A 12,720-nucleotide genomic window follows, 5' to 3' on the forward strand; every position below is an offset into this window, starting at 1 on the left:
AATGCCTGTAACAACAATATCAGTCTATTTTAATTATTCTAATTCAAGATGCATGAAGTCTAAAATAAATTTTACTAGGCTAGTGGGAACCTGTGGACATAATTCTGGGCATGACCCCAGAATTTATGTGCTATGTGCTCGCCTTGTTTTCACTATGCTAGCCATACTGTTGGTCTGAATGAGTCACAGTATCACAATGTTTAATGAAACATATTTGCATAACAGTTCTGGAAAGAATGGTTTTAACCATAAGAACTTTAAAGAAATGCTATTAAATAGATGTTGTCAGGAGTTAATGGGAAACATTCTAGGAACAGGGAATAAGGCGGAATCACAGAAACCCACTGTCTCCTCATTTCTAATAGCTGTGCCAATACCCCAAGAAGTTAAGAGAGATAGCTATAAGGAGAAGGGACAGCAATGGCAACTATTAAGAGTAAGTTTCCAACTTATGTTGCCTGTAGGATAAATAAAAACATAAATAGAACAATACAAAATCTAGAATGGATTGATCCATCTTTGACTAGTGAGTTGATCATAAGAATCTAGATCCTACCAGATGCAAATATGAACCACAGAGGCAAACCTGTCTCTCACCCTGCATGATGCTGTAACCACATGTGCTGCCAACTGGGCACACTGTTCTGCCCATAGATGTTCCTTGTTGGAAAAGTTCCACTGTAGATTGCAAGATTGCTTATGCTTCTGATGATAAAGATTTAGAAGATTTAAAAGGTAACAGCTAACCATGGGAGAGTTGGGAGATGAAGGAAAAAGAGACAAAGAACAAACTGGTAATTATTGTAGCCAGTTTTTGAAACTTGGGAAGAAACAATTGGTTGTAAAACTGTTCGTGCAATTATTGAAATCGCATACATAAAGATGATTCAAGCTATCCAGGACCACTTGTCTGAACAACAGGTTGTCATAATTCCTTCTTGGTGCAGACTCCACACATCCATCCCAGGTCAACGAACCCATCTGGAGCAAAACCTACCAGTACCAGGCCAATGTCAAGATGTTAAATCCTCCAGGAATCTCTATGGAGGAATCAGTTTTCTTGCCTTTTCAGCTAATGGAAACTGTGTGTGCTTTTAATGGCCTTCACCCCATCCTCAAAGGACTGTACCTTATCTCCACTTCTATCACCAGATTGCCTTCTTTGTAACTGTTACTCCCATGTCCCTTCGGCCACAGGTCTACTCAGACAGACCAGAGTCATTTTTCCCATCTGATACACCAGTTTATTATGCCCTGGAAGTCCTTTCTGCTGTCTCAGGAGACATCCCTCTTTGTAATGACAAGATGGGGCATTGCTTAACTGTTATGCCAAATATTCATGGAGGTTCTCACAACTAATGGGGTTTTCATTTCACTTTCCACAACCAGGATGAAAACAGCCACAATAAAGCCCAGTACAGTGAAAACACAGAAGACACTGTAAGCCACAATATAAATCACAGTCACTTCATTCTTCTCAAGAGTTTATTGGATATTAGAAAACAGTGGGGCAATATTTCAAAGTTTTAAGGAAAGTTATTTCCAACCTAGCATTCTGCAACCAACTAATCTACTGTTCAGGTGTGAAATTATTATAATCCTGATACCTGAACCTGATGAAGGCATTACAAAAAATAAAAATTCAGAGTAGTATCTCTTATAGGTTAAAACTGTTAAATAAAATACTAGTAAAAACTGAGCAATGTATTAACCAAGTAATACATCAACACTGAGTTCCTCTCAAAATGCAAGATTAGTTTAAGATTTGAATCTCAATCAGCACATTTTTCTACATCAACAGGATAAAGGAAAATTAATATAAGTATTATTTTATGTGGTGATTTGAATGAGAATGGTCCCCTATACATTCATAGATCTGAAACTGAGTTACTGGTATTTGAAAGACACTATTTGAAAAGACTAGGAATTGTGGCCTTGTTAAAGGAAGTATGTCACTAGGGGTGGACTTTGAGGTTCCAAAAGCACAAGCCAGGCCCAGTGGCTCCCTTTCCTGCTATCTGTGGAGGTCTCAGGTACCTCTGCAGCACCATGCTACCATGCTCCCAGCCATGATGAGAACGCACTAAATCTCTGAAACTGTAAGCAAGCCCCAGTTAAATGCTTTCTTTTATAAAAATTGCTGTGGTCATGGATTCTCTTCCCAGAAATAGAGCATTGACTAAGACAATATGTCAATAGACTAAGAAAGCAATAAATAAAATTCAATATTCATATCAAAAATTCACAAAAAGCTAGCAACAGGAAAACTGATTTCTCAGACTAAGAGCAGGCACTCAAGAAAACTTAAATGTAGTAATAAACTTAATGGTGAAATCCAGAATGCTTTCTCCCTAAGACAAATTGAGCAAGAAAAATTAGACTCTTCACTATCACCATTAAGTACTGTTGGGGAGATTCTACACATTATAGTAAGACTAAATGAACACATAAAAGGCACACTTAAAATGAAAATTTGAAGTTGTCATTATTTATACTTTATATATTCATTAAATCTGCAGAAAACAGATTAAGTAGCCAAAATGAGTAAGGGCTTAAGATACATGTTCAACATATAAAAATTAGTTCTATCTTGTATGATATGAATAAATAATCAAGAAATGACACCTTAAACAATAGTCATTCCTAACACTATCAAAATATGGTATGAAAACAATATTAAATAAAATTAAAAAGAAAGTATAATGAATTCAGCATAAGTTACAGAAAATCACTAAATAGTACTGAGAGAAATGGCAGGATATCTAAATTAGTGAAATTATATTTGTGAATAAGAAGAATAAAAACTAGTAAAATATAACTTCCTACCCAAAGACGCTCTAAGTTTGATTCTGTTTCAGTTGTGTTTGGTTTGATCTGGTTTGTTTTAGTTTGATTTGGAATGGTTTGGTCTGGTTTGGTTTGGGTGGACATTGTAGACTGGGTTTTTTTTGTTTTGTTTTGTTTTGTTTCCAGTTTAAATTTAGATAAGAAACAAGGTTGCTTCACAAGTCAGTTTCAGGTCCTTCTCCCTTTCCCTCCCCTCCTCCCGAGCCCTCCACCCCCCCCCCTTATCCCCTCATTCCCCCAGGGAGGGTGAGGCCCTCCATGGGGGTGTCCATAGTCTGTCATTTCATATAGGGCAGGGCCTAGACCCTTCCCCAAGAGTTCAGGGTGAGAGTGCACCTCACATTGTTCTATGGGAGTCCAAAGTCCGTGTGTATACTTGGGATGGGTACTGATCTGCTGCCCAAGGCTCAATAGATTACCTAGGCCTCCTCACTGACACCCAGATTCAGGGGGTCTTGATCAGTCCCATGCTGGCTTCCCAGGCTGATGCCTGGGATTCAAGAGTTAACCTTTGTCTGGTCAGCTGTTTCTGGGGGTTAAACCAGCCCAGTCTTAATCCCTTTGATCATCAGTCCTCCCTCTCTGTTACTGGCTTTCTTGAGTTCAGCTCAGTACTTAACCAAGGGAGTCTGCCTCTTCTTTGATCAGCCACTAAATAAAGTTTCTGTTTCCCAGACTCTCTGGCCATAGGATTGTAGGCTGGCACTCCCCAGATCTATGTCTAAAATCCATATATGAGAGAGTACATGCCATGTTTCTCTTTTTGTGACTGGGTTACCTCACTCAGGATGGTTTCTTCTAGTGTCATCCATTTGCCTGTGAATCTCATGATTCCATTACTTTTTTCTGCTGAATAGTACTCCATTGTGTAGATGTACCACATTTTCTCTATCCACTCTTCAGGTGAGGGACATCTAGGTTGCTTCCAAGTTCTGGCAATTACAAATAAAGCTGCTATGAACATAGTGGAACAGACATCTTTGTTGTATGAATGGGCATCTTTTGGATATATGCCTAAGAGTGGAGTTGCTGGGTCTTGTGGTAGGTTTATTCCCATTTTTCTGAGGAATCTCCATACTGATTTCCAAAGTGGCTGAACCAGTTGGCACTCCCACCAGCAATGGAGGAGTGTCCCCCTTTCACCACATCCTCTCCAGCATAAATTGTCATTGGTGTTTTTGATTTTAGCCATTCTGACAGGTGTGAGATGGTATCTGAGAGTTGTTTTGATTTGCATTTCCCGGATGGCTAAGGATGTTGAGCATTTTCTCAAGTGCCTCTCAGCCATTTTAGACTCCTCTATTGAAAACTCTCTATTTAGTTCTGCAGCCCACTTTTTAATAGGGTCCTTTGCTGTTTTGGAGACTTGCTTCTTGAGTTCTTTGTAAATTTTGGAGATCAACCCTCTGTCAGATGTGGGATTAGTGAATATTTTTTCCCATTCTGTGGGCTGCCTTTTTGTCTTGCTGACTATGTCCTTTGCTTTACAGAAGCTTCTCAGTTTCAGTAGGTCCCATTTATTAATTGTTGATCTCACTGTCTGTGCTACTGGTGTTATGTTCAGGAAGCTGTCTCCTGTACCAATTCGTTCAAGGGTACCACCCACTTTCTCTTCTAAGAGGTTCAGTGTGGCTGGATTTATGTTGAGGTCTTTGATCCATTTGGACTTAAGTTTTGTGCATGGCGATAAACATGGATCGATCTGCATTCTTCTACATGCCAGTCTCCAATTATGCCAGCACCATTTGTTGAAGATGCTTTCTTTATTCCATTGTATATTTTTAGCTTCTTTGTCAAAGATCAGATGTTCGTACGTGTGTGGGTTAATACCCGGATTTTCAATTCGATTCCATTGGTCTACCAGTCTATTTTTGTGCCAATACCAAGCTGTTTTCAGGACTATAGCTCTATAATAGAGCTTGAGGTCAGGGATGGTGATGCCTCCGGACGTTGCCTTGTTGAACAGGGTTGTTTTGGCTATCCTGGGTCTTTTGTTTTTCCATACAAAATTAATTATTGTTCTTTCAAGATCTGTGAAGAATTGTGCTGGGATTTTAATGGGGATTGCATTGAATCTGTAAATTGCTTTTGGCAGGATTGCCATTTTTACTACATTGATCCTACCTATCCAAGAGCATGGGAGATCTTTCCATTTTCTGAGGGCTTCTTTAATTTCTTTCTTTAAAGATTCAAAGTTCTTACAATACAGGTCTTTCACTTGTTTGGTTAGCGTTACCCCAAGTTATTTTATGTTGTTTGTGGCCATTGTAAAGGGTAATGTTTCTCTGATTTCTCTTTCAGCCCTTTTATCATCTGTATATAGTAGGGCTACTGATTTTCTTGAGTTGATCTTGTAGCCTGCCACTTTGCTGAAGGTGTTAATCAGTTGTAAGAGTTCCCTGGTAGAGTTCTTTGGGTCACTAATGTAAACTATCATATCGTCTGCAAACAGTGAAAGTTTGACCTCTTCCTTCCCAATTTGTATCCCCTTGATCCCCCTTTGTTGTCATATGGCTATAGCTAGAACTTCAAGTACCATGTTGAAAAGGTATGGAGAGAGTGGACAGCCTTGCTTTGTTCCTGATTTTAGAGGAATTGCGTTGAATTTCTGTCCATTTAGTTTGATGTTGGCTGTTGGTTTACTGTATATAGCTTTTATTATGTTTAAGTATGTCCCTGTTATCCCAGATCTCTCCAAGACCTTTATCATGAAGGGGTGTTGGATTTTGTCAAAGGCTTTTTCAGTATCTAGTGAGATGATCATGTGATTTTTGTTTTTCAGTTATTTAGATTCTTCTACATTTTACATACATTAACCAAGACATCAAGTTCATCCTAAATCTACAGCTACCAAGACAATGTTAATGGTTCAGACAGACAAATAGATCAAGAGAATATAGGATAGATAAAGATCTACACAGGTAGTATCCAATTTACCTCAAAGGTGCTACAGCAATTCAGTAGAGCACACCATGATTTTCTCATAAATGAGAATGCAGGTAGCTTATAAAGCATATATACATTTGTAAAAATTTTATCAAAGATTTGTGTAACTTACCGTATGTATAACAATTGTATAAAAATATGTATGGCAGCAGTGAAGACTGAGAAGATGCTGCCAGAAACAATGGAAAGATGGGTACTCTTCTAGAAGATACAGATTCAATTCTCAGCATCCACATGTTTGACTCACAACCATCTTCCAGTCAAGTTCCAGGGAATATGACACTCTCTTTTGCCATCCTTTAACACCAGACATACATGGTACACACACATACATGGAGGAAAAACATCTGCACACAAAAATAAAAATAAGTATATCTTTTGAAAAGTGATTTAAGAAGATTCATTGAAATATGTAAAAAAAAAGCTTGTTTCTAATTTAAATTAAAAAAGGAAAAAAGAGAAGGTTCATTGAAGAACAAAAGTAAACCAAGTAAATGGCATGTTTCTTTGTGAGAAAATGAAAAGCAACACAGAAAAAGTTACATGCAGTTTCCTAACTTGGCTTTGTGAACCTACCCAGCTATCGCTGTGAAATCTCTGGATATTCATTTATCCAACTTCAAAAGATAACTCTATTGAGAGGGTGTCAACATACATATACTTATGAATGTGTGCATGTATAATTCTATTGAGAGGGTGTCAATATACATATACTTATGAATGTGTGCATGTATATGGATACATATATTATGAAGTTGTGAAGAAAGGAGAGCTATAACTTTATCATGTAGTGGGATGTTAAGAGATGACAACTGAAACAGAACAACTCAATTCAGCACTGTAATCATTTTATTAGGAGCACCAAATAAATAACTAGTCAGGTGAATGTTCACTCCTAGAGTAGAAGACAGTGGGAAGTGCGTTTGCAGACTGACGCTTCCTAGTAATCTTAAAAGAATATTTCAGTTCTCTAAATAAAGTTCACGAACAATTTTCACTTAAATAAAGCCTTCAAATTTTTTTCCAAAAAAATAAAAGAGGTGGGAATGAGTCAAAAATACCAAGAGATGATTGGAGTCAAGAGGTAAACTTCAGAAGAACTAACGGCTGGATTAAGGGAGAGATTGCTGCTGATAATGGCCTGGAGGGAAGACCTCAAGGTTTTCAAATTAAGTCTTTAATGCTATCTATACCCTTGTATTTGAAACCTACCATTTTTTAGAGCAAGATAATCTTTCTTTTCTAACCCCCCCTTTTAATGCAAAATGTTTTAAATAATTTGTGAAGCATTCTGTCAGTCTCTTATGCTTGCTGGAAAAAGAAATCTCTTTCTTGCTTGGTATTATAATAGCTCTCAACACATTCAGCAGAGGATTTATTACTTATTAAAGAAGATGACATTCCCTGAGAGTTCTCAAGAATTACAAACAATTACAGAAAAGAGAAGTGTTTCCATTACCAAAAGGACAGTCGTGATGGAATCTGCTATTGAATATGCCAGCAAGATCACAGAGTTTAGGGAGCAAGCAGTGTTTTAACCTTCATTCTGGCTGATAGGAGATGATGCAGTATTCCATTATCCACAATGACAAGTGATTTATTGGGATACTTTCTTTCTTCCAAACTGTTTTAAACCATTGTTTTTTTCCCCACAATTGCACTGATTTTTCATCTTAGTGCATGTATGAGACTGTAAGCATTTGAGTGGTGATTTAGAAAAAAATCAGCTATGGGGACTCTGTCACTTTGTTCAATCTACATCACAAATTCACAAATTGGAGTTTCCATGCTGCATGCTAGAACAGTTTTTAGTTAGGCATATTTTAAAATGGTCTGAGTCTAAAAGTAACCAGAGGCTAAGAAAACTCATTTCTGCAATAATACTTCCTCCAAAGTCTGTTTTCTAAGATATTGTTTTAGGAAAAACTGCTGTGAGGGAGTGAGATATTTTTGCCAAAAGAGAACATCATCTTAAAATAAGCTTAGACCTGAAAGGTAGAGGGAGCTGATTAAAGACCGCTAACGGAACTGTGGTGAATACATGTGGGGCCATTGTTCAGGCCTGAAATCCCAGTGTGCATTGCCTTGCCCGCCTTCCAAAGAGGCCAGATAGATCAGAAAACCATCACACAGACTGCTTTTTCAAGGTCCAAAATGAGAAATACAGAATTTCCTTCTACTAGGCATGTTGCTACACACCTTTAATGCCACTTTAATGTCAGAACTTGGAAGGCAGAGGCAGGTGAATCTCTGTGACTGGAGGCCAGTCTGAATTCCAGATGAGCCAAAATTACATAGTAAGAACTCATCTCAGAGACATATAGATAGATAGAGAGAGAGAGAGAGAGAGACAGAGAGACAGAGACAGAGAGAGTGAGAGAGAGAGAGAAAGAGAGAGATTACTAAGGTTCTTCTCCAATGGTGTGACTCACACTTTTTTTTTTATCACTGTTAAAGTGGCAAAGAGTCATTAAGTTTTCAGGTGTGGCCTGCTGAGGGGCAGCAGAATGCCAAGTCCAATGGTACTGTAAACACCAGTATCTTTTTGACAAATTGGTCAGATTTGATAGATAATGACGCATTATTTGTGCTCTGTAGCTGTACAAATGCAGAGCTGTGAAACAATAAAGACCACTCTGGTGCATTTCCCATTGTCAATCATATTTTTAATTTGTTACTTATTGAAAATTAGGATTACATATTCATGAAATGAAGAAAACTGAAATGAAAATGTATTATTAAAGACAACAAGTACCGGGTTTTCAGTTGCTTTGTATGTCATACTTTATAATCTAGCAAAAGGCAAGCCTAACATATTGCCATCTAAACTCAAGAGCTACCTCCCCAAGTGGAAATGAGTAAATTATTTGATCTCTATGAACTGGGCTTTATAAATGTCAAAAGCATACCGAGAAATAGGGAAGGTGAACTCTAAATGCCCTAACTTCAAAAACTTTTGGTTCTTATTTGCAATGGCCACATTCACCATGTGATATGAATCTTATATTTTATCTATAGCTATTTTTAAATTTTCATGTTTAAAGGGGATGGGAATAGGTTAACCAAAACTAAGGATATGTGAAGAATCCAATGGAAATATATATCTTTTTTTTTTTGGTTTTATGAGACAGGGTTTCTCTGTTTTGGAGGCTGTCGGTCCAGCCTGGCCTCGAACTCACAGAGATCCGCCTGCCTCTGCCTCCCGAGTGCTGGGATTAAAGGCGTGCGCCACCAACGCCCGGCGGAAATATATATCTTATGTTAACTTAAAATATATAATTTTTAAAAGTAATTTGAACAGAGGGGCTCTGTTTGAGTGAAAAATGCTTCTTCCAGAAGCACAGAAAACATGGGTTATAGAATGAAAATCTCAGGACCATGCATGGATCTTCTCTATAAATCCCTAAATAACAGACTATTGTTCATTGTTGCCCATTGTAACTGATAGTAAGATCTTAATGCTGGAGATATAATACACTTTGGTTAAAGGACATAAAGAAATCAAGTTTGAACTGACCTGAGAACACCCTTCCTAACTATCACAGTGTTTGAAAATGCTGTGTGCAATGCCATCTGTAAACCCTGAATGCTACAATACTGACTTGGCAGGCAAGATACACCCAGATATGAACCTGCCCAGGAATAAGTAAAAGATAGTCAAAATAAATAAACTTTGTGTTTAATATTAATCTCTGATTTACACAGATTTTAAAATCACATTCAAAATGTATACTGAAATATTAAAATATGCTTTAGATGTTTTGGTGAGATATTCAATATAAAACATTAATACAACCGCACATACTTATTCCAATAAAGACAAATATGGATATAATCTTGATTTCAAGTATGCTGCTATAGGAACTGGCTAGATAGCTCAGTCAGTAAAGGTACTTGCAGTGCAAACCCAGCATCATGAGTTCAATCCCAACAATTTACATAAGGGTGAGAAGACAGAATCAAATATGCACTCCATGGCACATGTACCCTCTGCCACACATCATGTACACACACACACACACACACACACACACACACACACTAAATGATAGAATGTCAAGTAATATTGTCCTAAGCTTATGATAAGGTATCAATCATAATGAAAAGACTGCTAGAATTAACTAGAACTTGAAAACAAAATTAAAAGACAAAACATCTATGTCATATGTGTAAGAAAATACATCTTCAAAATTAGTAAGTCATAAGCATTTAGGAAGTGAAATCTATAAAGGAAATATGTATGCTATTGAATGGTACATATATATGTGAAAATTTTTGTGTAAGTTGTGAACTTTCAGCCTTTGTAGTAACATTCACTCTGCTTCTGTGTTCAAAATAAAAATATGTATAATAGAAAAATTGTTCCTTATGAGTAGAGTGTTCTTTTATTTTCCTAAAATACATACTTCCGAATATATAGACATATGCATGATTTCTGTAATGAAGGAATGCAGAAATAACTTATAAATATAACTACACATCTTGAGTCAGAAGTTCCTAGGACTCAGTTCTAGTATATAACATAATGAACACAAATTTATCTGAAAAGACGTATTTATCCCAGCACTTAGGTTTTCCCCTGCATAGTAAGCCTAGTAAAAGCCAAGAAAGAAAAATGTGTGGCAAGAATTTGACAACGTGCTTGAGACCATGTGGCCAAAGTGTGTTAGCCAGGATCCCCAAATAGCATCCTAGCAACCACTTATGTTGCTAACACATTTAAAGTTCAAAGTTTTATTTCACTCGGAATTTGTGCGTGAAAAACCCTGAGTGTGTCTATGCTGTGTATCAATATTCTCTGAATTTCAACGTAGGAGGGAAGCTTGTAAAGATTGGGGAAGTTCTGGGGAGGGGCTCTTGAAGATTCAGGAAGTTCTAAAAGGAGGTTCCTTGATGTTCAGGAAGGGACAACTCACACAAGTCTCCAGAAGTCCCTGATACATAGTAGATTTACAAGGCCTCTTCCTTCTCAAGACTATATGAGCAGTAAAACATTCTGCTGAGGAGAGGAGATTGTCCAATTTGCCATGCTGCCTGCAAGTCATGCAGAGAATTCCAAGGTTCCAACTTTCACCGGTCATCAACCACACTGAAATAGGCTTTCGGGGGTGCATTTACTTTTGAGTCACCCACACCCCTTATAAGTAAGCATTCATCCATAACACTATCAGTAATCCCAATATACTCATTGGTTCAAACTGGCAATGAGATGTCACTAAGTCAGGGTCAGGAAGGTAACCTTATCAAGTACTGGTAAGGTGTAGTACATCAGGATGTCCCCACTTCATATGCTACTGGAAACCATGGAGGATACCAGAAGCCCCCAAAATAAAGCTATTCTCTTTACACTGTCTGTCCAGTGCCCCTGGTTGATACAGCTTAGCATTGCGCATGATAGTAAAAGAAATGCCTACAGGAAACAGCTCTATGAGCAGAGAGCATACAATGAAGAGTAGATTCGAAACCAAACATGATACGAATGTGTGTGTGTGTGTGTGTGTGTGTGTGTAAGGTGTGTGTGTAAGGTGTGTGTGTGTGTGTGTGTAAGAGGTAGGGGAAGCAGGGAGGGACAGATGGAGGGAGAGAAAGAAGAGAGAGAGAGAGACACTGAGACATTCATGGTAACCTCAGCTTTCCTAAAGGTACTGATCATAATATGAAAAAAAGAAATAGAATTGGTTTTTGACTGTTATATAATTGTTAAAGACCAAAATATCACTTTGATAACTATAATTTCTATAGCTTAAATTTTAGTGTAGCGGATATATACTCCATGATTTTAGGGTTGCAGAATTTACTTTTATCTTTTTCACATCTGTCTAGTTCTCAGATTTAATAAATATCATGAGCTTCTTATAAGGGTGGGGAAAGACAGATTTATGAAGTAAAACTAAACAGCATTTAGTGTTTAGCATATTGCAATACAATAAGTAACAGATTTGGACCTCTAGGAACTATGTCACTATGCAAACATCATTTCTAACACTAATCATGTTCCTCAATTAACAGAGTAAAGATGTTTTCCACTCTTATTTAGCTGGGTTTCACAGTTCACCTATTAAGAAATTCTCATGCTATATTTAACAAATATAAATACTTCTCATGAAATCATGTAGTGCATCATATATTCAGTATGTCTGAAGTCACAGACTTGTTTAGAGTATCACTGAACCCTGTCTCTCACATATGTGATGCAGCTTTGGACAGCTTCTTCAAAACCCTCTCTTAATTTCCACATGCATAATACAAGAATGGAGTACTTGTCTAAAGCACTTAAAGCTTTACCATGAGCATAGTAAGTGTTCAATAAATATTCATTATCATTTTTCCTACATGTATATAATTGAGAATAACTGTCAAAATCTTGATTGATTATGGTGGTTGATTATGTTAAGAAGAAACAACTAATTTTTCTAAAAGTCTCTAATCACCACATCAGAGAATAGAGACATAAATCTAAAGTGAATTCTCTCTCCAGAACCATTTACCTATTTTTTTCAAAGTGGGAACAAGCATTTTGTATACCTATTTAACACTTTGTCAGATAATCACAATTGATTTATCTCTGTCACTCAAGGTTTTAATCTATCAATATGAAACTATTTATTTGATTTAATTTATATATTATGATCAGAAAAAATCTGCTTAAATCTTAGAATAAACTTGTTAGCATTCTGATTTTAAGGCTTATTAATTTTCTGTCTCAAATCATGGATATGGACGCTACGGAAGGAACACACAAAGTGTAGCTTTAAAGGAAAAGCTGGTCCTGAGCCATGCAATGGAGCCAACATGTGCCATAATTTACCTTTTTTCCTTGCAGCTTTAGTGCATTCATGTACCAGAAGTTCAACTCATAATCATTTAATAAAGTGAACATCTGTAGTCTTAAACAACGTTGAGAAAGAAGCAGGCTATTAAAAGTTA

The sequence above is a fragment of the Mesocricetus auratus genome, unplaced genomic scaffold (genome assembly GCF_017639785.1).
Source record: "Mesocricetus auratus isolate SY011 unplaced genomic scaffold, BCM_Maur_2.0 Super-Scaffold_100011, whole genome shotgun sequence".
NCBI lineage: Eukaryota > Metazoa > Chordata > Mammalia > Rodentia > Cricetidae > Mesocricetus > Mesocricetus auratus.